The 26,043-nt window shown below is 49.6% G+C and overlaps 1 long non-coding RNA gene across 2 annotated transcripts in view; it reads left to right on the top strand.

Moving 5' to 3' along the window:
- Positions 1 to 26,043, top strand: part of LOC143844417 (uncharacterized) — a 142,414-nt gene that overhangs the window by 94,776 nt on the left and 21,595 nt on the right. For both annotated transcript variants that reach the window (XR_013233975.1, XR_013233976.1), the window contains exon 3: positions 10,666 to 10,784. This is a non-coding gene — a long non-coding RNA (uncharacterized LOC143844417). The remainder of the gene's footprint in view (positions 1 to 10,665; positions 10,785 to 26,043) is intronic.

Raw genomic sequence — 26,043 nt, 5'->3', positions numbered from 1 at the left:
GGGCAGGCCAATCTTTCTCAACTTTTTTACCATTGAGAACCCCCTGAAACATTCTTCAAGCTTTGAAAAACTCCAGAAGTGGCGTGATGATACAGAATATGGCTGGGAAGCAAAGTTGTGGACATGCCCACTCGGGGCCCCTCCCCGCCTCCTCCAGGCCCATCATTGGCCGTTTGGGGAGAGGGTGGGTGTGTCAATATGACCATATATGGTCATATCACCCAATAAATGTTTAACAGATTGATTAACTCCCACCTATGTGGGAAACCCTTCTAGGGCAATCAAGAAACCCCAGGGTGTCACGAAACCCTGGGTGAGAAAACCTGGGATAGATTAATGCTTCTTAACCTGTATTCTTCTGCTGCTTTCCAAGCCCGCATTATTATCATGGGTTGCTCTCCGGTGTATTAGATTGAAATATTTATAAGCTACCTTTCCCAGCGTGGAACACAGTTGACCCAGAAATATAATAATAATTTTAAAAATGTTTATAGTTGGAGACCTATGGTGACTGCCCTCCAAGGATCTTGGATCCCCCCTCCTCCTAAGATTAAATTATCTTATAAAAATGTGTTCCTATGTTACATTTGATTTGCTTTATATTTATTATTGTGTGATTGATTGTTTAAAGCAGGGGTGGGCAAACTGTGGCCCTCCAGATGTGCATGGACTACAATTCCCATGAGCCCCTGCCAGCAAACGCTGGCAGGGGCTCATGGGAATTGTAGTCCATGCACATCTGGAGGGCCACAGTTTGCCCACCCCTGCTTTAAAGCATATTGGTACCAGCCCTGAGCTCAGCAGGAAGACCAGGCCACAAAAACAAAGTTGTTTATTATTATTGTTGTTGTTGTTGTTAACCTGATTCAGCTTCAGGCGGTCAACACAAAAAAATGGTGGGTCACATGGTGAATCATATAAAGCGACCAGCTGTCATGCCTTTGCTAACGTGGGTTTCCTTCTAGACCAAGCAGGAGCCTCAAGCCATGAGTGATGCTCAGTTTAGGAGATGCCACCTTTAATATCACCTGGAAAGAAAACCTTGAGCCCCTGTGGATAGACTTGTATATCTCTGTTTTATGCCCTCTGGCTCTGTGACTCTGCGGCGCATTGACGTTGCAAAGGGTGAATATTTATGACTCTACAAACCAGCAAACGTCCCTTTTCCATCCGGCAAGAGCAAAACTTGTTCTGTTCAGCAAGTACCATCCCTGGGGCGTGAAAAGTTCCAGATACCTGTGGCCTAGGTCTTTGCACATTCAGCGGGGCTCCGAAAGCAGCACACAGAGGTTTGTGTGTGCCTCAGCTTTCAAATTAAGCGATCTAGCATGTACAGCGAGAGAGCCAGACGTCCAGAAATCTCTCTGCATGAAAATAGATTTCAAATTAGATGAGGTTGTATTTGATTCCGGCTCCAGTCCATTTGAATTGTCTTAGCAGTCAGGAAATATATGAATTTCGAAACAGGATTTTTGAATTTAATTCCGTTTGACTTGAGCCTCGTAGCTCCTTGAAGACCAATGTGGTTTTTAGCACATTAGCTTTTGAGAGTGGAACTTTGACACATTGGTAGAAGAAGAAGAAGAGTTGGTTCTTATATGCCGCTTTTCTCTACCCAAAGGAGTCTCAAAGCGGCTTACATTCACCTTCCCTTTCCTCTCCCCACAACAGACACCCTGGGAGGGAGGTGAGGCTCGGAGGGCCCTGAGACTACTGAAGAAGAAGAAGAATTGGTTCTTATATGCCGCTTTTCCCTACCCAAAGGAGGCTCAAAGCGGCTTACAGTCGCCTTCCCTTTCCTCTCCCCACAACAGACACCCTGTGGGGTGGGTGAGGCTGAGAGAGCCCTGATATCACTGCTCGGTCAGGACAGTTTTATCAGTGCTATCGTCAGCCCAAGGTCACCCAGCTGGCTGCACATGGGGGAGCAGGGAATCGAACTCTGCTTGCTGGATTAGAAGTCCGCACTCCTAACCACTACACCAAGGTGGCTGCCAGCTCTGGGTTGGGCAATACCTGGAAACATTGGGGGTGGAGGCAGGAATGAGCAGGATTTGGGGTGAGGAGGGCCTCCATGGAGTATAATGCTATTGAGTCCACCCTCCAAAGCAACTGTGTACTCCAGGAGAACTGATCTCCTTACTCTGGAGATAATTTGTAATTCTGGGGGATTCCCAGGTCTCACCTTTTGATCCATAATGTACTACCAAAGTCAAACCTAAGCCATTCTACTGCAGGCCAGGACAGCTACCCTCTGAAACTTGAGTCAGTTTGGCTGCTTGAAGCTGGTTTATTTCTTCTGGGTGATTCCAGCCACATGGAAATCAACCCACCCGGTCTGCAGAGATCATTGTGCAAGGAGAGAGCTGTGGATGGGGAGCATCCCTCAACATTGTGCAGATAGGCCTCAGCTCTGAACTCTCTGCGTCGCCTGCAGCTTCATTGTGACCCAGCCAGAGTGGAGAATCAAAACAACCAGAAACTGAAACTTGGATGATGATTATTTTTTAATTCCTCCACCGAAATATGTTGAAATGCCTTGGGTAATTTCCTGCATTGCTGCAGTTCTAAATATATTACGGAGGAGCAATGGCGGTGTTTGCGTGGCTCTATTTCCCCATCTTTCGGCGGGGATAGGGAACCCTCAAGCGTAGGACATGGACTGTGTGCGTGGGCCACAAAGAGCGACACCAGAGACCCTGTGCGGGATAGCGGTTTGAGTGTTAGGATGGGGTCTGGGAGACCCAGGTTCATATCCCCTGCTCTGTCATGGACGCTTCTCGGGCAACTGTGGCCAGTCACACCCTCTTTCTAATGCACCTCTCAAAGATGTTCTCTCCCTCAGGGGAAGTCAGCATAAAGAAAACCCAGACGAGAGAGACTCCCTCTGTGCTTGGTTTTCAGGCAGAGTCTCCCAGCTGTTTACATCTGGCCTATGGAGGCTTCCTTCTTCTTCTCATAAATCACACTCGGTAGTACTCTGCCCTTGTTCTGGTGAGCTCAGAGCTTTACACTCAAAATGACTTTGTGTGCTAAGTGAGAGCCTGTGTTGTGTGTGTGATTGGCCCAGGGTCATCCAGGCTTCTCCTTGGCACATCAGAAATTAGGGGGAATAAATCAGCCTCCCTACTAATGTGAGAGCTGGGGATCTCTTGTCCAACCTCCCAACTAAGGTTGCCAACTCCTGGAATGATGGGGGGGGAAGGGAGAGGGAGATCAGTAGGGATGTGGGGCCTGCAAACCTATCCTCCGAAGCAGCCGTGTTCTCTAGGGCAGGGGTAGTCAACCTGTGGTCCTCCAGATGTTCATGGACTACAATTCTCATGAGCCCCTGCCAGCAAATGCTGGCAGGGGCTCATGAGAATTGTAGTTCATGGACATCTGGAGGACCACAGATTGACTACCCCTGCTCTAGGGCACCTGATCTATTCCAGTCTGTAATTCTGGTGGTTTTTTCAGGTCCCACCTGGATTCTGGCAACCTTACAACAGCCTTGTAATAATGAGCAGAACCCTTGTTCATGGTCGAGAGAGCCTGGATTAGCCTGTGGGCTTTGTCTGTGCTTTTAACGTTTTAGATTTATAACTAGGGACGAAGCCCGTTGCATTCAGGAATACAACGGGCACAAGAATGGGGGTGAAGGTGGAAGAACTCTGTGGATGGCCTCCCCCTCCCCCCAGGAACTGGAAAGTCTTCAGTCAGCTGTTAGGGAACTCACCGGCTCTCGTGCATCAGGGATCTGCAGCCTCCAAACCTCGGAGGGAAGTGGAAGGAGGAGGGGGTGGTCAGGGGTGGGGGATGGAAGGTGATTGGCTGGCCGCTGGACAGACAGGCAAGCCGGTTGGAGCAGGAGGAACTCAGGGACGGGACAGCCTCCCTGAGTGGGTGTTAAGCACTGAGTGGCACTTAAGCCATGACACCAGCTCCTCCTCCAAGGCCTTACCAGAAATATTAAGTGGAACAGAAATATTAAGTGGATCAGTTAATTCCCACCCATTCAAGAAACCTTTTTCAGAGCCCTCAATAAAGCTGAGTAGCACTTAAGCCACCAGACACGCTCCTCTTCCAAGCCCTTACCAGAAATATATAGTGGAACAGATATCTCCATACTCTTGCTTGAAAGGAATGTAAAGAGAAATGGCAAAAACACAGGTAATGGGATGGGAATGTCTTTAATTTTATTTATAGACTGAAAAACAGCATGGAAATATATTGTAATATTTATTTTGCAAGTTTCATGCTGTAAGGTTGAGCTTGGGGTGCTTCATTTGGGACCCCAAAGCACGGCGACCCACCTTTGATGAGAACTAGGCCAAGCTGTGGGGAGACACTCGTTGCTCCCACGGGGAGGCCTGCCTCATGCTCTGGGAATTTGGGCCCCACGTCTCCTTCTTAACCTAATGCAATTCTCTTATCCGGCCGCCAGATCTGCTAACGCAGCCGTTCCTCTTGGGGTTTCTTTGTGATCTCAGGGCTTAATTTTATGGGAATGCAGATAGCGGGGGACCGCAGTTGTGTCATCGCTCCCATGCCGCAGGAGCCCAAGCCGTTCCTGACACTTTGGTTCTGTCGGGGCCACCCTTTGAAGCGAGTGGTGTCAAAGCACGCCAGGGCGGGGCACCTGACCGTCTGTCACTTTGGGGCGCACCTGGAGGCTTTTGGCACCTTTCCCCGCGATGCCTTTTGATGGAGGCTCCAGGTAAATACCACGGCCGGATTGCTCAATCCGTCTGCATGAGCGTTGGACCTACTTGGCTACGTGTTTTGGTAGTATTCTGTGCTTCCTGGGTGGAACTCTGCCACACGGGGAAGGAAGGCAAAGGGGTGGTGTCTTTTCTCTTCGGGGTGGGGATATAATCCCGCAGCACGTGGTTCAGCAGTGCTGTCTGATTTTTCGCCTGTCCCAGTTTGTTTTAAAGGTCCCCCCCCCTGCCCTGGCTTTGCGTCCGGCATCCCTGTATATTGCCTAAAAAGACGCCAGCCAGTTTTGCGAGGGACGCAGTTGTGGTTCTCCCTCCCAAAGCCCTCAAAAACAAATTCTGGGAAAGTATGGAAAGGAGACTCCCGCATAAAGCATGCTCTGTGCTTGGGCATCATCTGGCCACATCGGGCACATCGGGCTGCACACTCCTCTGCCGCCCGACAAAGGGCTTTTTCAGCCACCTCCCCGGTTCTCCGGAATGGACGACCTGGGGAGGTCAGGAGGGCCCCTGACCTCCTGGTTTTTTTTCAGAACGTCTTGAATACCGGCGCGGCTTCCGAGAACCTCTGGCGAAGCGGGGCCGCTTCAGTCCCTTGCCGTCTACTGCTCGGCTAGCAGCCGTTATGCGTTTTTAAAACGTTGCTGTTCTCCTGCTATTTTAATGTGCGTATCGGGCTTCTGTTTTCCCGTTCGAGTTGCCAGGTCTGGCATCAATCATCTCTCTGAGAGAGATTTTTAAAAAAAAGCAATCCCTGCTGGCATCTGCTCCGGTTGGCTGCTTCTGGGTGGCTTCAGGAATCGCCAGGAACTCCGTGGTTTCCGGCGATTCCTAGAGCCACCCGTTGCCGGTTTCTGGGTGTGGCTGACAGGGATGCGATGGTGTCGGGAAGGTCTCCGATGGCACATGCCCCACCCACCCGCCCAGCCCTGCCGCTTGGTTGTGGGGCTTGGCCTGGCAGCCCTGTTTACCATCAGTACTCCGAGGTAAAGGATCCGAAGCCATGTGCAAAGACTTAAGGAGGCCGGCTGCCAACCTGGCAGGATATTTGGTCCCTGAAGGGTCAGGTTTGCCCTTCTTCGTGGAAAGGGCTGCTGGCAACTTCTCCTTGGTGACACGTCACCTTCGCAGAACTGGGAATAGGAATTTGTCGTAGAGCAGGTTTTCCCACGAAACCCTGGGGTTTCTTGAGGGCCCTGGACGGGTTTCCTGAATGGGTGGGGAATAATTAATATTTAATATATTTTTAAATGTGTTAAACATTTATGAGGCGATATTTATTTATTTATTTATGGTTGGATTTATATACCGCCGTTCGCCAAAAGGTCTCACGGCGGTTCACAATAAAATATAATAATCAAAGTAAAATGACATAAAATCCCATAAAACCCCATAAATGCAACATGACCATATATGAGCAGATATGGTCATGTTGACCCACCTGCCCCTCCCCAAATGGCCAATGGTGGGCCTGGAGGGAGGGGAGAAGGGGGCGTGACCACAGTTCTGCTTCCCAACCATATTCTGCACGATCACGCCCCTTCTGGGGTTTCTCAAAGCCTGAAGAACGTTTCTGGGGGTTCTCAATGGTAAAATGGTTGAGCCTGCGGTAGAGGCTGGGGGATACCAGTCTTGACTTGGTTTCATCGGTTCCCAATTTGTTTCCAATTCTGGTTCCGGGTGCCGCTCTTAACGAGGCGCTCGGTTCTAAGTGGAAGTAATCCCCTCTAAACCCATTGCGTTTCGGCTGGAGCTAGTCAGCGTGGGACCGCACCACCATGGGTTTAAGAGCTGAATCTCTCTCTGCCTGCTTGCCTCTTCCAAAGCGCATTCTCACGGGTTAAGGCGGACAACAGAGAGGGTCCATATTAAACAACATTTACACAACATCGGCCTGGCTGAGAGGAAAGTACACAAAAGTCCTGCATGCTGAGTGCTCCTACTCCTGTCAGGCCAGTCACCCCATAACAGCAGCGCATAGACTGATTCACTGCCCCTGCCTATTCAGTTGCCCGTGAACGTTACCTTACGCCAGGCTTTCTCTACCAGGGGTTCTCCAGTTCTCCCCCCAAAAAACAACTCAACGCTTACTGGGAGAACACATCCACTTACCACAGTGGTTCTCAACCCTCCTAATGCTGCGACCCTTTAATGCAGTTCCTCCTGTTGTGGTGACCCCCAACCATAAAATTACGCAAGGGTTCTTTCACAGGAATTAAACCAAAACTGACCAATGCCGTGTGGATCCATTGTTCATGATTGTATATAAATTGGGTTTTTCTCATGGGGTTTCTTAGTTCAGTTCTGCCTCTGGTCCCCCCATGCTGATCTTGCTCATTTCTGCTGCCCCAGACAGACGAACGCTCTCGATCTACCCCGCAAGACTGTTGTGCGGATGGCGCCCCCACTGGCCAAGCTGCTTGCCTTGCTGCCACCCCTGTGAAAGGGTTGTTCGACCCCCAAAGGCGTCCCGACCCCCAGGTTGAGAGCCACGGACTTACAAAATGCAAGTCCCACATCCTTTCCGACCTGTGGCTGCCACACGCTTCACAGCGGAGTGCGTTAGGCCCAGTGCCATGGGTGAGATAACCCAGCTGCCCTGCCTTGGGCCAATGTCCAATCTGGCTTCTGGGGGAAATTCTTTCCATCCTTATTTAGATTGTCACCAAACATGAGTCGGCTTGTCGGGCCGCATTTCTGGGCTCATAACCTTGTTGATTCCTTGTTGCATAAGCCGAGCGCTCCGGCCTGAACCCTCGAGGCTGATTGGTTTCGGAATGTGTAGCAAGGGGGGAATGAAGCTAAGATGGCCCCAGGTTCTCTTCGCTCACAGGTACTGCTGGGTGCTCAATTCAGGGGTGGCCAAACTGTGGCTCTCCAGATGTCCATGGACCACAATTCCCATGAGCTCCTCCCAGTAGCATGCTGGCAGGGGTTCATGGGAATCGTAGTCTGTGGACATCTGGAGAGCTACAGTTTGGCCACACACCCCCCTTTTAAATAAATGTGGACGGACAGGACTGGCGCCATCACAGGGAACTGTTTTTGTTTTAGTGACAGACAGAATGGTCAAGATCGTCTTTATCAGTTTTCTTCCTCCTTTTCTAATAATAGAATCACAGAGTTGGAAGGGACCTCCAGGGTCATCAAGTCCAACCCCCTGTGGAACGCAGGAAACTCACAACTACCTGCCCACCCACCATGACCTCAATTTCATGCCCAGATGTTCCCCCCCTCCCCTAAAAAAATTGAAATCCCTGGCCAGGAAATACGCCTCCTGAAACCAAAGTGGCAAGAACAACTCTGCTCCATCTTCTCTACGACAGCCCTTCAAGTATTTCAAGGATGTTTATGATATCACCTCTCGGCTGTCTTCTCTCCAGGCTAAACAGACCAAGCTCCCCCAAACTCTCCTCATATGTCTTGGTCTCCAAACTCCTCACCATCTTCTTTGTCCTCCTCTGGACACGCTCCAGTTTGTCTACATCTTTCTTCAAATGTGGTGCCCAAAACTGAACACAAGTGAGGTCTAAACTCAAGTTTTACCAGTGACCGTCAACCTATCTTTTGTGTATTCTCCCTACCCACCACTTTTTTTGGCCTTTCTTCCAGCTTTTGACATGATGAGCAATTCAGTTTGGGTACTTCATCCTAGGCGGGTCTGTGGCTCAGTGGAAGAACCTCTGCTTTGCACCCAGGAGTTCCCAGGTTCAATCCCTGGCATCTCCAGGGAAGGGGTAGGAGGTAACGCAAAAGGTCTGTGCCTGAGACCTTGGACAGCTGCTGCCAGTCTGAATTGATAGTACCCGTGTGGATGCATCAGTGGTCTGGTTGAACATAAGGCAGCTTAGCATGTGTGTAGGACCCCCCTTCTCCCCAAATGAATTGCATTTTATCCTTCTAAATTTGTAATCCACTTTCATGGCTTGAGACCGTTTCTTGATTGCCTGGTTTTGCAGTCCACCTGGAGTCTCAGTAAGAAAGGTGGGCTGCAACGAGATCAGTAGAAAGGGAGAACAGAAACAAAATGTGTCATGCTTTCAATATTGCTGCAGCCTACCTTCCCTACACGGAGCTCAGGTGACGGCGCCTGACTCCCCCATCCTTCATCGGCATCTCTCAGCAGCCTGGCAAAAAGGCAAATTCCATGACAAGTCGGGATTTGCACAGGGATCTTAGAATCATAGAATAGAAGAGTTGGAAGGGACCTCCTGGGTCATCTAGTCCAACCCCTTGCACTATGCAGGACACTCACAACCCTATCGCTCATCCACTGTCACCTGCCACTCCCTTAAGCCTTCACAGAATCAGCCTCTCTGTCAGATGGCTCTCCAGCCTCTGTTTCAAAATCTCCAAAGACAGAGAACCCACCTCCTCCCGAGGAAGCCTGTTCCACTGAGGAATCGCTCTAACTGTCAGGAACTTCTTCCGGATGTTTAGATGGAATTTCTTTTGCATTAATTCCATCCCATTGGTTCTGGTCTGTCCCTCTCGGGCAAGAGAGAACAGCTCTGCTCCTTCCTCTTCCCAGGCTTTTGTCCAGCACCCAAGACTCTCTTCCCCACCCGCTCTTCTGAAAGAAGCATTGCTACTCGAAGAGACCAATAGCCCTGATTAGCTGAAAGTTTTGCTGATCTGGGCGGGCACTGAGCTCTCTAGAGGTGGCTCAGGCCAAGAAGTTCTTTGCGAATCCCACGTGCAGTTTGCTCCTTCTCGTCGTCTCCTAGATGTCCTCTTATTATCAGCATTTTGTCTCCTGCACTCCTTCTGTTCACGGTGACTCACCGGGTCATTTGCTTGTTGAACGCATAGGCCTCTTGGGAAAGGGTGTTGCAGAGGTTCCGCAGAAAAGCAAAGGTTTGTGTTTATGAAATGAAGTGAAATCTCTTATCGGCCCTGATAGGAGCGGCGCCTGCAATTCGCCCTTCAGAGAACCCTCAATGAAAGGGGCCGGCGGAAGGTTACCTGAGGACTGCGGGATTGGCCCTCTGATAAGCCATCGATGGCTTGTGCGCTTGGAAGAGAAAGGGGCCGAACACCCCGGGACTGGGCTCCTTTGGTGCACGCCTCTGTCAGTTCGGGTCAATCCAAAGTTTGCCGGATGGAGCTTTGAGCGCCGGTCGGTGGCTGGGAGGGAACGTTGCAGGGTTTGGGAACGCGGGACAACACGGCAAGCCAATTTGGGCAGTAAATCGGGCACGCAGCTCTTGGCAAAGGGTTTAAAAGCAACATGTTTTGACCTGTGGGCCGCCAGGGAGCTGTTGGCGAGAAATCAACATTATGGAGCTCCAGAGAGTCCCTCAGAGGAATATTTCCTGCTGCATCTCTTCCTGTTGTATCTCTTCTTCCCATTTTTACCTTGCCCTTCTTGTAAACTCTCTCCTCCAGGGACAGGCGAAGGCCCACCCAGTTTCTGCCTTTGCTGGGCCTGGTGCCTCAAATTATTAAGGGTGGGGGGGAGGATGAGATCTACTTGATAGTATTTGCCGATATTTTGCAAGGTTGAAGGAAATGGATGGAAACCACTCCTCCAATAGAACGTGGACTCCTCCTATGGAATTGTTTGTCAGGAGGTAGATGCTGTCATGGCCAGAATCGCCACCCCTGCTAATGCTGCATGAATGCAGGAGACAGTAGCCGTGCAGGGGGAATGGGAACACTAGATGCTTCGGGAAACTCTGTAGCAGCATCAGTTGTAGAAGGAAATCCTCACCCTACAGCCAGTTCAAACAGGTGAGTTGCTTCTCACCACTTAGCCCAAAAGCCAAAGGTGTGCACCAGATGTTCCCTCTAAAGCAGGGGTGGTCAATCTGTGGTCCTCCAGATGGCCATAGACTACAATTCCCATTAGCCCCTGCCAGCTGGGTTCTGTTTTTTGTTTTCCAAACCGAATAGTTCTGTTTTCCAAACGAAGCGGCACATCAGATTCCTAAGATGTCTTTGCCCTTTTCTTTTTTAATCCCAGACAGAAGACGGCTGTTGTCCACATCGAGAGAAGATCCTCTGTTGTTGGATGGTGATCTCTTAAGGAAAGGGAATGGAGCCACTCTGGAACCCGAGCCTGTTGACTATGAAGGGGAGCAGGTAAGACACATGTGCACCCTTCTCTTCTTAGCTGTCCAAATGGCCTGTAGATCCTTCAGAACTAGCTGGAATATTCTCTTGTCCCCAAAGCCCATGGAGCGTTTCGCTGTTGGGGACTGCCCCAGACTATTTTTCTTTTGGTTTTGTTGAAGAGTTGTTAAAAGACCAGAAGGGCATTATTTTCTTTATTCTGCTTTAGTCTGCTCTGGTTCGGCCTCACTTGGAGTACTGTGTTCAGTTTTGGGCACCACAGTTGAAGACAAAGTGGAACGTGTCCAGAGGCGGTCAACAAAGATGGTGAGGGGTTTGGAGACCAAGACGTATGAGGAAAGGTTGGGGGAGCTTGGTCTGTTCAGCCTAGAGAGGAAGTGACTGAGAGGGGATCTGATAGCCATCTTCAAGTATTTAAAAGGCTGCCATATAGAGGATAGAGCAGAGTTGTTCTCTCTTGCCCCGGAGGGACAGACCAGAACGAATGGGATGAAATTAATTCAAAAGAAATTCTGTCTAAACTTCCGGAAGAAGTTCCTGATAATGAGAGCGGTTCCTCAGTGGAACAGGCTTCCTCAGGAGGTGGTGGGGGCTGGATAGCCGTCTGACGGAGAGGCTGATTCTGTGAAGGCTCAAGGGGGTGGCAGGTTACAGTGGATGAGCGATGGGGTTGTGAGTTTCCTGCATAGTGCAGGGGGTTGGACTAAATGACCCAGGAGGTCCCTTCAAACTCTGTGATTCTATAATTCCTGACTAAGCAGGAGGTCCTTGGTCCAAATCTCACTTGGGCGATGAATTCTCAAGATAGTTGGCATTAAATTTGTAGACCTTAGCTGATTTTCCGGGGGGAAAGGTCTGTGTGGCAGGATTATTTTAAAGTGCATGGAAATTATATATGTGAGGCCCCTTGAAGATATAAATGTTAGACATTTGCAGTCAGATTTGAACACAGAACTCTGTTCTTAATATGCAGGACAGAAACACATGAAGTTTCCTTATATTGAATAAGTCTATTAAGGTCAGCATCATCTACTCCAGGGTGACCAAACTGTGGTTCTCCAGATATCCATGGACATCCATGGACTGCAATTCCCATAAGCCCATGCTGGCAGGGGATGATGGGAATTGTAGTCGATGGACATCTGGAGAGAAAGTTTAGCCACCCCTAGAGTCTGTTCAGACTGGCAGCAGCTCTCCAAGGTCCTGCACATCATCTGTGACGGCACCTTTACTGAAGACGCCAGGTCTTTCCCTTTGGCCACCACCTGATTCTGTCATCAGAGAAATCCGTGATCCTGTCTCCTGACACTGTGATTTTTAACTGGGAAATAGCCCATTGTGTCTAGATTCAGATTGGAACAGTCATGCAGGGAGAGAGAACTGCTGTTAGCTCTCCTATGGAAAATGCACACTTTACAATATTTTAGAAGACTTAAAACTTGGTAGTTGTGAAGAAGAAGAAGAAGAAGAAGAAGAAGAAGAAGAGGAAGAAGGAAGAATGAGAAGGAGAAGAAGAAGAAGAAGTAGTAGTAGTAGTAGTAGTAGTAGTAGTAGTAGTAGTAGTAGTAGTAGTAGTAGTAGTAGTAGTCTCAAAGGAGCTTACCTTTCCCTCTCCCCATAACAGACACCCTGTGAGAGAGGTGAGCGAGCCCTGAGATTATTGAAGAAGAAGAAGAGTTGGTTCTTAGATGCTGCTTTTCTCTCCCTGAAGGAGTCTCAGAGCGGCTTACATTCGCCTTCCCTTCCTCTCCCCACAACAGACACCCTGTGAGGTGGGTGAGGCTGGGAGAGCCCTGAGATTCCTGCTCGGTCAGAACAGCTTTATCAGTGCTGTGGCAAGCCCAAGGTCACCCAGCTGGCTGCATGTGGGAAAGGAGCGAGGTAGGGGAGAGAGCTCTGTCAGAGAGCTCTGTCAGAGTTGTTCTGTGAGAACAGCTCTTACAGGACTGTGACTAGGCCAAGGTCACCCAGCTGGCTGCATGCGGAGGAGGAGTGGGAAACCAAACCCGACTCTCCAGATCAGAAGCCGCTGCTCTTAACCACTACACCAAGCTGGTTCTTTAGTGCCTTAACCCCTCCCCCGACCCTCTATCACTATTCTGTCTTAATCTGCAGCCTTTCGGCGGCTGTATTTAAATGAAATGTTTAGAAAGGTTGGACAATTTGATCACCAAGTCCCTCCCCCCCCCCCCCCGGTGTCTGTTTGCGCCTTCAGTCAATAGATAAAAATTAATGCTAGATTGCTGATATTCAGGGGTGGGGGAATTGCCCATCCCTCCTTCCCTTGTAGTCATCAAGTTATAGTTTTATCTGTTTAGTTGTTTTATTCATTCAAAAAAGTTTTTGGTTTGTTTATGGATATTTATCTCTATAGGTCGTTTTATTATCTGGGCGTATTTTGTGTCCCTCCTAGCATCTTTGTATATTTTCTACTGAGATTTTAACACATTGTTTTTAATTGACTTTTAGTACTAAGCGTTAAAATGTGTACTTAATCATCTTAAGAATAGAACCGTTTTTAGACTTCTCAGCCTCTTTGGTTCCTGGCTTGTTTTACAGGTCAGGTGTGTTTCGTGTCCCTTTTTTGTTTTCAGTAGAATCTGGGGGACCTGGTCCAAGCCCCCCCCCCAATCCCACCCCTGCCACCAGTGGAGCTTGCCGGGTGACTCTGAGCCAGCATCATGCTCTCCTACCTCGCCGGCTTGTTGTGAGGCCGAAGGGGAGAATATTGCCAGCCAACTTTGGGGTCCCCATTGGGGGAATAAGAAAGGGTACACATGAAATTAGTAAATAAAGGCTGCTCAGCTAGTCTTCCAAGACCATAACGAAATGGCCTTTTACTGTTCCAGGAAACCAGCACAATTCCGTGCCCGGTTTGCTACTGAGCAGTCCCTCTTAAATAGGTTAAAGCCAAGAAATCATGACCTGCCCCAGGCCATGAGGATCCCTGTGGAGTGCTCTGTCAAGCTGACTCAGCTGTCCTCCCCAGCTGTTCCTAAGAGCTGTCTGTACACACGGAAGGTCACCCCATTGAGCTACAGCTGCCCTCTCCCCCTCCAGTAGGCACGCTGGTGCTGGAGCTGCGTGGAGTCATCTCCTCTCCAGGCGTCTCCTCGTCGTGCTGGAGCCTCCTTGGCATTTGTGATAATTACACGGCCCGGCATTCGTTCTCGCTTGCCCGTCGTGCCAGCCTTCCTTGCCATGCGGTGGAATGCTGGAAAGGAAGAAAAGCCGGAGGTTTTCCAGGCCCCGGAGAAGCTGAGTGTGGTAATCCGGGGTGGAGTGCGTGTGTCTGGGCTAGGGGTGGGGGAGCCGCCGGGACGTTGCTCCCCTTTTCCTTGGAAAGCAACCAGGTGAGACTCTGCCTGCACGGCCTCACCCACGTTTCCCAGGCTGTGCTCGCCCTGGGCCTGGAGGGGCGGTTCTGAGTCATAGAGCTTGGGCTCCTTTTTCCCAGACGCATCCTTCCAGGGAAAGGGGAGGAGACCGGCTTTGTCCGCCCGTAGGGCTGGCACAGGAAAACCTTGGCTGCGCCAGCGGGGGCCGTGCTGGGTACTTTCCCACTCGCTCGGTGGAGACAGATTTCTGGGTTGGCTTCCTGGGTCTTGGTGCAATGCTCTGCCTCTCCAGCCAAAGAGCGTGGGGGGGGGGCATTGTTTTCCTATGCCGCTCGAGTGCCCTGTCCGCGGGCCAGCTGGGCGCCCAGTTGGTCAGTCCAACAAGGAGAGGCTGGGATCAGGTTTTGCTGAAGTTTCATTCTGGGTTGTAACTCCAGCCAAGCCCCATGTTCCAGCCTCTGGCTCCATGCTGCCCTCCTAATCCGGCCTTTGTCTATTAGTCTATTAAAAAAGTCACGGATGTGGCCGATTTGGTCAGATATAATTGAGATACAGGCTTTGTGTCCTTGCATCCTGGTGAAAAGAGCAGTATTCTGGGATGGCTGTAGGTACACCCCAGAAGCCCCAGGGTCACATGAGATGTATTGCGGGGAGAGACACCAGTTGATGAGAATTATAAATGGATTATTATTATTATTATTAACAATATCAAAAACAACAACAATTATTGTATTTCTTTCCCACCTCTTTCTTTGGTCTCAGGATGGGGTGCATTACCGTGAAACATACAGACTAAATAAAAAAAGAATATAAGAGTATAGGATACAGTCCATAATTTAAACATCTGTAAACAGCTTTGCCCTTCATTGCCCATTCTAATGGCAAGGAAGGAAAGAGGGGCAGAGGGGGCTTACCCAGCCCCAGATGGGGTATAACTGGGGTTTTGAGGGGCAGTCCAACTCAATTCCAATGAGTTTTTTAGGCCTCGACCATAGACCTGGTGGAGAAGCTCTTTTTTTACAAACCTGCTGGAACCATTCAACGCTTGCTATATGCACTTGATTCTATATGCTCACTCCTGCAGCTCAAGGACCAGGACTCAGTGGAAGAGGAGGAGGAGGAGAAGGAGAAGGAGAAGGAGAAGGAGAAGGAGAAGGAGAAGAAGAGTTGGTTCTTCTATGCCGCTTTTCTCTACCCAAAGGAGTCCTAAAGGGGCTTACAGTGGCCTTCCCTTTCCTCTCCCCACAACAGACACCCTGTGAGGGAGGGGAGGCTGAGAGAGCCCTGATATCACTGCTCGGTCAGAACAGCTTTATCAGTGCTGTGGCTAGCCCATGGTCACCCAGCATGCCAGATTAGAAGTCCACACTCCTAACCACTACACCAAACTGGCATCTGTTTTGCATGGTGACAATCCTAGGTTTTTTCCTTGGCATCTCCGGATAAATGGGTGAGTGAAAGGCCTCTGTCTGAACTCCCAGAGAGCTTCTGCCAAGCACAGAAGACAATCCTGACCTTGGCACGCCAGTGGTCTAACTCACTCTAAGGTTGCTTCCTATGCTCATTCAGTCGGTACATTTGGAAGCAGCTGGCGGGGTGCAAAGGTGTCATGCAGCTCCAGCCGTTTTCCCTTGCAGTATTCCCCAAAGAGGTGTTCCAGATGTTGGGGGGATCGGGGGGGAGAAGGATTAATTTTCAGACATTGCGGAATTGCACAATTTTCATCCTTGCTGTTCATTTCCCCGCTCTTCTTACACATGTTCCTAGTCAGTGGTTCAAAGTTGGGAGTCGATACGATGTCAAAGATCAGAGATGGGGAATGTATCTGCCTTTGGTCTCTATCTGAAAGGCAAAATTAAGTCCAGCTGCTGTCTTTTGCGTATGGCTGTCAGGTCTGATCTTGAAAAGACTTTTTGGCATAGGCTATGTGAGCACAGTATTTCTTTTTGCCTACTATTAAGAGGTAAATGTTGAGGGTCTGCAGCCTCTTGCAGGTTACATGCATCTTTTTTGCAGCAGAAGCAGCCCTCTGGACCAAACGGCATGCACCCATACCAGGGAGACCTGCGGGCACAGACAGCTTACTTGAACGATTTATGAACTTGGCAGATTGTGAGTGGGTACGCAGGAAGGGATGTGCCAGTGTTTGTCGCCGTGGGTGAGCAGGTAGTTGTGAGCTCCTGCATTCTGCAGGGGGCTGGACTAGATGATCCTGGGAGGTCCCTTCCAGCTCTGCGATTCTATGATTTGCTCCAAATGGCTTCAATTGGAAATGAGTACCCCATAATGCATCTTTGGGTGGAAACAGACGTGATAGTCCCCAATAAAGCATTCAAGTTTGGAAGGGTGATTTGCGCACGTGAACACAGATTCAAGTCACTTTCTCCTTCGCAAGGAATTCTGGCCGTTGTAGTTCTGTGACCAAAGCTACAGGGGCCAAACACGTAGCTTTTAGCAAACTACAATTCCCAGGATTCCTTGTGGGAAGTAAAAAAATACTAATGCAGATTTGCCTCTTAAGCGCCTGAAATCCATTTTGTACCATATGGGGCATAAAGTAGTAAGAAATTAAGTGGGTGTATTTCAGTCCTCCGATGGATCTGCAATTGTCCTTCTAAAGGTTTAAACAATTTTTTTTTATATTAATCTAGCTTTTAGCGTCCCTTTGTTCCAATTCAATGCTCCGGCATTGTTGTAATTTCTGCCAATGGTTCCCTTAATGTTTACTACTGATTGCTGGTTTTATTACTGCCGATTTTACTATTAAATGCCATTTCTATCGCTTCTGAGATTTTATTAGCTTAATTCCCGCCTGCCTCCCTTATTGTCCTTTATTGGCATCTTGGTGGGATGCTGTTTTAGACTGAAATGTTTCTCTCTGTTAAATGCTCAGTGTCCTACAAATTTGCTGATGCACGGTAACTTGAGTGTTGCTTTTAATAGAACGGCCGGCATTGATTTTTCTCAAGAAAAAAAAAACAACCATCGCTCTGCAAATGAGTGACCAGTGTATCGAACCAGCCTAAGACGCTCCCTAAGTGACTTGCTCTCAACCTAGCCTCCCTCGCAGGGTTGTTGCGCCAATTTGGTGTTGAAGGGAGAGCAAGCCCCGAGCATCTTTGAGGAAAAGGTGAGGCGAAAATGCAAGGGACACTTAAAATCTGGACAATCGGGAAACATCATATATCTGAAGACGGTACCCTTTGAAGACAACTGGAGACATATCTGTATTTGTACAAGGAGTCACTTGGCACTGAAGTTCGGAAAAATTAAAATTTTTGTAAGAGGGGGCTCATGGTTCAGCAGTGGAGCATCTCTTTGGCACACAGAAGGGCCTAGGTCCTTGGCAGCTCCTGTTAGAGGAAGAAGAAGAAAAGTTAGTTCTTATATGCTGCTTTTCTCTACCCGAAGGAGGCTCAAGGTGGCTTATAGTTGCCTTCCTTCTCCTCTCCCCACAACAGACACCCTGTGAGGGAGGGGAGGCTGAGAGAGCCCTGATATTACTGAAGAAGAAGAAGAGTTGGTTCTTATATGCCGCTTTTCTCTACCCGGAAGAGGCTCAAAGTGGCTTATAGTTGCCTTCCTTCTCATCTCCCCACAACAGACATCCTGTGAGGTGGGTGAGGCTAAGAGAGCCCTGATATTACTGAAGAAGAAGAAGAGTTGGTTCTTATATGCCGCTTCTCTCTCTTAAAATCACCTTCCCTTTCCTCTCCCCACAACAGACACCCTGTGGGGTGGGTGAGGCTGAGAGAGCCCTGATATTCCTGCTCAGTCAGAACAGCTTTATCAGTGCCGTGGCGAGCCCAAGGTCACCCAGCTGGCTGCATGTGGGGGGAGCAGGGAATCAAACCCGGCTTGCCAGATTAGAAGTCCGCACTCCTAACTACTTCATCAAGCTGTCTTAGAAGGTTCAGGAGGTAGGTGAAGTGAAAGGCCTCAAGCTGAGACCCCCAGAGAGTCACCCCCGTGCCGAGGAGATAATACAGACCTTGATGGAGCCTTCATACAAGGCAGTAGCTTCTCTGTCGGTGTTTCATACAGGCACCTTTAGGACTCGTGGAGACCCTCTGCTCTATTAGCTCCGGTCCCTTGCTGGGCTTGAACACTTTTTGGGAGCAGTCGAGGAGATATGAACCTGAGGTAAAGGTTTGGGAGAGCCAAGACTCATTTTTGTGGGGTGAGGCACATCTCTTTCATATCTTTATAGTGTTTTGCTGTCACGGAGCAAAAAGCCGGGAGATGCTATCGGGATTTCATGAACACCAAGGCTGGGCGGGGAGGGGGGGGGGTCCCTAATCGTTTCCAGTTCCCCAAGTCCACGAGGGCCTTTTCCAGCCCTGCTTCATCTTGTATCGTCGGAGATGAAAGGGATTAACTACAGGGCACAGCTAACTATTACATCTAATTACATGTGTAGCAATCATGCGTTTGCCTACACCGAGGTGCATTTGCACGGCAGAGCTTAGGTTAAGTATTTAAAAAAAACAAAAAACCATTCCCCCGCATACCGGCAGATCAGGAGTTGGGGAGGAGAAATTAGGTCGGGAGGTTAAAGGATAGTGGTCCCCAACTTGCGGCACGCAGCCATGGCGCCGGACCGCGGCTCCCTCTCCCCGCCCCCCCCCTGCAGTAAAAAACTTCCCAGGCCGTAAGCTTGCAGCCTGGGAAGCTTCTTACTGCGCGAGGGCGGGGAGAGGGAATCAGGGCTGCGCTGTGCACTGCACATGCGCAGCCGTGCCGTGCCTGCGCACATGCGCCATGCGCAACAGAAATTGCGCATGCACAGCACTTTTGTGCATGCACAAAAGTGCAGCGCATGCACTGTTTCGGCCGTGCATGGCGCATGCACGGCCCGGCCACGCATGCACGGGCACAGCCCATGCATGCATGCGCGATGCGCGGGCGGGGCAGTTGCCCTGCCGGTCCCCAGCCTCAGAAAGGTTGGGGACCACTGGGTTAAAGGGTAGCGGTTGAGGAGACCTAAGGAGGACAAATGGCTTCCAGAAAGGCTGAGAATTAGGCAGAGGGCACTTTCACTGGAAAGACCCAGCGGGATGGGGCGATGCTGTTGAGAAATTTCATGTAACTGTGGCCGAGGAATCCAAGCTGGAGAAGGCAGCCATCAGCGTGGGACTGCTTTGGGCCGAGGAGCTGGAAAGGTTCTGTCAGTGCTCAGGTCATTGGGATGCTGTGCCTGGAGACCACCAGGGTCTCCCTAGGCAGCACTCATGCTGAGAGCCAGTTTGGTGTAGTGGTTAGGAGTGCGGACTTCTAATCTGGCATGCCAGGTTCGATTCTGCGCTCCCCCACATGCAGCCAGCTGTGATATCAGGGCTGTAAGCCGCTTTGAGCCTCCTTTGGGTAGGGAAAAGCGGCATATAAGAACCAACTCTTCTTCTTCTTCTTCTTCTTCTTCTTCTTCTTCTTCTTCTTCTTCTTCTTCTTCTTCTTCTTCTTCTTCTTCTTCTTCTTGAAACCAGCCCCATGAAATGTGAAGGAGATAAGGAGCTTTGCCCCCTCCCCAACCCCCCCCCCAAAAAAAACCCAGTTGTTTTACCTAGGGTTGCCAGCTCTGTGTTATTCCTAGAGATTTGGGGGATGGAGCCTGGGCAGGAAATGGTTTGGGGAGAGACCTAAGCAAGGCGCAAGGCCATAGAGTTCACCGAATCAGACATTTTCTCCAAGGGAGCCAGCCAGCCTCCCCAAGAGAAATTGTAATACTGAGAGATCTCCAGGTGCCAACTGGAGGTTGGCAGCCTGGTGTTTACCCCTTGTCAAGTCAAGCTCATCTATACAGGCCAGAACGCAAAGATTAAGCGTGATAAAACATTTAGGCAATAAAAAATGTAAACATTTCAGTTTGGGTAACTTAAAAGGACATGGGATTATAATGGTTTGGGAGTATTTTATATCCTTCTGCTGGGCTTGAATTGTGTGGGCATAAAATTTTGCTATCTGGAATAAAACCTGAGGCTTTTCCCCCAGGAGTAATTCTTGGGAATGGCTTCCTATTCCAAAGGGGATGGGTAAGCTCACTACGGGCTGTTTCAGACAAAGAGCAACATAAAAAGATGTATTTGGTCATCTCCACTTCCCTTATTTTATTTATTTGTTTGTTTGTTTATGAATTATATTTGTATTCTACCCTCCCTTGAGGCTCTGGGGCAGGTGCACAATCTCTCTGAGATTGGAGTTTTAGCCCTTGGCCCTTCTCTCCCCTTTGCACAATTGATGATGAGGATAATTAGATTTATTGCCCACGACAATCAGCCAAGCCGTCTCGAGGCGGGTTATATGATATTAATACTCCACATAAAATACATAAAAGATAATTAATCCCTCTGTTAAGAGCATATCTATATGCTCCCCCTGATCCAACAGTTCCCTCTCTGCGGCTCCAGGGACAATCCATGGGTGCCAGCAGTCCACTACCAATGATCATCTAACCTGGAGGGTCCCTTCTGGTCTCCCATGCTCTGACCTCAACCAAAGACCCTTTTTAAAATTATTACATTAAACAAAAATCCCAGCCTTCCCCTACTGTGACCCAATAACTCTTCGAGGTGTGGTGAGTCAGCCCGAGAACTTCTTGATTGGTGTGTACGGGCAGGATTTGAACCCGTGGCAGGGCATTCACACTGACTCCCATCTCGCAGTGGATCTCCCTGTCTCACCGTTAAATAGGGAGCAATATTATCTTGCCAGCTGCCAACCACAGGTATGGGGAGATATCATCTATAAGGCAGCCTTTAGAGGAGCGTAACTGGGGAAACAGATTTCTTTTCTAATTGGACTCCAGCATTATTTACAAATGTTGGGAGTTTTCACCCGGGAATCTTCCCGCCCCACCACTCCCTTCCCTTGTCATCTGCATTTGGAGAAAAAGCCAAACAGAACAAGACGGAATGAGCCCTTACTTGTCCGAGTTATGTAGTTCAGAGAACAAAGGATTGTGCTCATTTCAAGTTAATTTAATTAAAAAGCTAATTTGGTCTGGGGGGGGGGGGATGGCCGGTTCTCTGCAAACCCGGTGTTTAGCTCTGTAATGGGAACAGCGTGGCGGGCAAAGAGAACAAACATTAAGCTGGGTGCGCATAGCTGAGACCGGGTGGATACAGTATACTCAGAAAGCAGATGGCAGGAACGGCAAAATTGGTGGTGGGGGGGGGGCACTGTGCCAGGAGTAGCCTCTCTCAACTTTTTTACCTTTGAGAAACCCCTGAAGGTTTCTTTGGGCTTCAAGAAACCCCAGAAGTGGCGCGATTCTGCAGAATATGATTGGGAAGCACAGCTGTGGACACGCCCATCCGGGGCCCCTCCCCTTCCCACCCCCTCCAGGCCCATCATTGGCCATTTCGGGAGAGGAGGTGGGTCGGGTCAACATGACCATATGTGGTCCTATTCCTCGATAAACATTTAGCAAATTTTTAAAAAAATAGATTAATAAATAATTAACGCCCAGCTATTCGGGAAACCCTTCCAAGGCCATCAAGAAACCCCAGGGTGTCACGAAGCCCTAGTTGAGAAAGGCTGAGCTGAGCCAGTGAGTAATTTGAATAAGTTTTTATTAACGACCTGTAGCAGTTTGAACCCACCTTCGCCCTCTTGGCTTCCCCCAAAGGATCCCGGGACTGGTGCAGATGTCAGTTTGAGATCTCTAGTCAGCAAATTCACAAGCACGCACGCATCTTCCATTCCCAGAAGGTTACTGAAAACGAGAGAAGTCTATGATGAAGATTTGCCGTTCATTTGGTTTCGTTGTGATGGCCTTGTCTTCTTCTCCTGCATCCTGTTCGTAAAACAGAGGACGGCCCCTACTGAAGACAGCTTGGGATGAGGGTTTCCCAGGGAGCTTTTCACCCCATTTCTGTGTGAACAACCTTTTGTCAGCTGCCTTCTACAGAGTCAGACCGTTGGCCCATCAGGGTCAGTATTGTCCGTGTATTGCCCTCCAGGGTCTCAAGCAGAGGTCTGTCCCATCATCTTCTGCCTGGTCCTTGGAACTGGAGATGCCAAGGATTGAACCTGGGACCTTCTCCATGCCAAGGTGATGCTCTACCACTGAGCCAGGGTCCCAAGTTGAAGTCTTTCTCATCACTTCCTGCCAGATCATTAATTGGAGATGGCAGGGATTGAACCTGGGACCTTCTGCATGCCAAGCAGTTGCCGCAGTCCTGAGCCACAACCCAGAGGATACACCGACTGCTTTCCTCTGCAGAGTCTTCCTTGGTGGTCTCCCTTCCAAGTACTGCCCCCATGTAGCTTCCAGCATATGGTGACCCCAACAAAGCGTTTTCATGGCAAGTAAGCAGCAGAGGTGGTTTGCCATGGCCTTCCCCTGTAGAATCTCCCTTGGTGATCTGCCTAATAGGCTGCCTAAGGAGGTGGTGAGCTCCCCCTCACTGGCAGTCTTCAAGCAAAGGTTGGATACACACTTTTCTTGGATGCTTTAGGATGCTTTGGGCTGATCCTGCGTTGAGCAGGGGGTTGGACTAGATGGCCTGTATGGTCCCTTCCATGATTCTACTATCCCTGAGTAGCTTCCAACTTATGATGATCCTAGCAAGGGACTTTCAAGGCAAGGTTTGCCACGGCTTTCCTCTGCAAAGCCATTCTTGGTGGTCTCCCTTCCAAGTACCAGCCCTGATTAACTTCCTGCCTTGTAGAAAGGGAGGGAGGAGGGCAGCGACAAGGAAAGAGGGAGGGGAAGGAAAGAAAGGGATCTCTTGGGTTTTGTGTGAATCAAGGAGGAATCAGAGATTCCCGGCCAGAGTTCGAATCCTGTTAAAGGCAGAAACTAACCACCCTGACAATGGCTCCTTTCCTCAGCGTGCCTGTGTAATTGCAGCGTTGCCGGAAGCCCTGCTCTAGAGAGAGCAGGTGAGAGCAGGTGTCACATCCAAGCAGAGCTGTCTCCACCAAGAGCTCCCCATTGATCATATCGTTGCTCGCGGTCTGGAAAAAGTCCCAGAGCTGCGTTCCAGCCTGACCCTGCTCCACTACACCCTTTCCTGGATCTTCTAACACTGAGTTTAAAAGCTGCTGCTGGAAAATAAAATGAAATGGCTCAAAGGGAAACTGCATCGTGAAGTTGCTGAATTGGAATTCGTATGCAGAGGTAACTCTGACAGACCGGGCCTCCCTAGAAAGTGCGAGCCGGGATAATTGTTGTGCTTCTGTGACTTTGAAACAGTCTTGGCCGATTCACGACTGGTTGGGCCAGTTCATGACCCTAACCCTGCCTTGCTCAGATTGGATTCTTTCCTGCAGGCATTTTGTTAAACCCTGGGGTTTCTTGACAGCCCTTAGAAGGGTTTCCCAAATGGGTGGGAATTACTTAATTTTAATATAAATATATATTTTAAATTTGTTAAACATTTATCAGATGATATGATAATATATGCTCATGGTCATGGCCGACAAAGGGAAATTTTGTCTCCCTCTCCCAAAATACAAGAGCTTGAGGGCATCAGATGACTTCAGTGGATTCAGGATGGACAAGGAGGAGACACTTGTTTACATAGAGCAGGGGTAGTCAAACTGCGGCCCTCCAGATGTCCATGGACTACAATTCCCATGAGCCCCTGCCAGCATTTGCTGGCAGGGGCTCATGGGAATTGTAGTCCATGGGCATCTGGAGGGCCGCAGTTTGACTACCCCTGACATAGAGAGTCATTAATATGTGGGGGATGTCACAATGGCCATGGGAACAAACAACTTTAAATGGGGATTAGGCAGATTCATGGAGGAGAGGTCAATCAGTGCTACTCGCCGTGGTGAAGGTCACATTCAGTGACACAAAACCTCTGAATTCCAGAGCCAGGTTACAATGTCAGGGGAAGGTGCCTCTGTGCCCTATGGTTGGTCCAACAGAGGAATTGGTTGGCCACTGTGTGAGACAGGATACATGACTAGATGGACCTCTGGTCAGATCCAGCAGGACTCTTCTTATATTCATTGGAAGGCCTTGGCCTCTATGCCCCGTTGTTGGTCCTCACCAGGAACTGGTTGGCCACTGTGCGAGGCAAGATGCTTGGCTAGACAAACCACCGGTCTCCTCTAGCCGTGTTCTGTTTACGTTCTTAGGGTCTTCATTCCCCTCCTCATTACAGCCACCATCTTCCTGGACTTTTGTCCCCTGCAGGTCTCAAGCTCTGGAGCTTAACCTTTTTGAGTGTTCAAAGGCAGGGGGGCTTTTTGAAGCGACTGATCACAGCCTTTAGCACAGACAGCCAATTGCATAGGTGTGTGTGGGAAAGGGAGAGAGGGAGAGAGCTGGTAAATGAGAGAGAATGATTCAGTTCCTTCTCACTCGGGCTTCTATGTACGCCATGCCAGTCTCTGGATGGTTCTGGGGAGACGGTTGGAATGTTTTTGAAGGACTCTGCACAGACTCTTTCTCAGCCGGTTGTCTGAGATACGGGCACTGTCAGATCAATTGAGCGCCAGGCTTCCCAGAGGGCCTTGCATCTTATTTATTTGTTTGCCTTTGTGCCTCTTTGCTATTGGCCAACACGGTCGGCCCACTCCCCAAGTGTCCTTCGATTTCGGCCCGCCTCGTTTGATAACATTCCTACCTAAAGCCGTTTTGTGCCGTTCCCTTTTGCACACGGAGAAACGCAGTCCCTCGAACGTGACCCGGTGTTAACGCGAACCGTTCAGTTCCCCCCTTCTCTGCTCTATTTCCCACGCCTGGAAAACATGCTGATTTCAAGCTCCGGGATGCCCTACTTGAAAAGATCTCCACGTTTTGGAACAGCGTTTACAAACCCGCCAGGTCGCTTTCTTGGTTTGTTTTGCTGGCGTGCTAATCTAGCTCCCGTGTTTGAAGAGGAGGGGCAAAGGAACAAAGGTGCAGCCGTGCCCTGAGAAGACGGAAGTTTGGGATCTGTAGTAGAACTGCCTGTTTATAGACTCCTGCAGATTTTACGGTCTCCTAAATAAGGATACGTTTTTCTTGCCACGCACATTTTTGCGGAAGAGAGCCTGCTTTGACAGTTGTACATTGTGGGTCTTCATTAGACAAGCATTGGTTTATACATGAGGGTGTGTGTTTTTCCCTTTCCTAGATTCAAATGAGTAGCCAGCCGTGTTGGTCTGAAGTAGCACAATAAAATCAGAGTCCAGCAGCCCCTTTAAGACCAACAAAGATTTATTCAAGGCGTGAGCTTTCGGGTGATGCCCCCACCCCTGGCCAAGCTGCTTGCTCTGCCACGACCCCTGTGAAAAGGTCATTCCACCCCAAAAGGGGTCTCGACCCCCAGGTTGAGAACCACTGGTCTAGCCACTGGTTAAAGATCACCAGTGAGGGGGAAGCTCACCCCCTCCTTCTGCAGCCCATTTCACTGCTGAACCACTCTGTGATCCCTCTCCGCCCTCCCCGATATCTAGCTCATGCGAGATTAAAAAATTGCTTTCTTGTTTGTTCATTTTTGCTGGGACACGGCTGCTTCTCTGGAGTTCGGCTCTTCATTTCTTCATTATGGAATGCGTCCGTTTTCATGATTTTTTTGACCACCTTCCGATCCGGAATTATAGCAAGGACGAGATGTTGGCCGTGCAGCTCTCTTGGTGCCCCCTTCTCCCTCCCCAGTTTCCATTTCCCGTCCCGTCCGTCCGATTCGCTCTTCACCCTGACCTCAAAGAAAGATCGCGTCGCTTGTTGGATAGAAGAAGTGTGCTGCCAAGGCGGTATTTGGGGGCAGCACACCTGGGCACTCACCCACGGGACATTTCGATAGGGTATGAAGCCGTCAAGCCCAGCCACATCCCTGGCACCTTCACCTGGAATGACTTGTCAGGGGAGCCAGTTAATTAGTGAGACAGCTTCATAGGGAGGGTGTTCATTTCCCTGTTAAAGCACAATGACTGTCACCGCAAGCTCGTCTGCGCTCAAAGCAATGAGAATATCGGCCGGTCATTTGCTG

This window comes from Paroedura picta, chromosome 9 (assembly GCF_049243985.1).
Source record: "Paroedura picta isolate Pp20150507F chromosome 9, Ppicta_v3.0, whole genome shotgun sequence".
Taxonomy (NCBI): domain Eukaryota; kingdom Metazoa; phylum Chordata; class Lepidosauria; order Squamata; family Gekkonidae; genus Paroedura; species Paroedura picta.
This window is presented reverse-complemented; position numbering and strand designations above follow the sequence as displayed.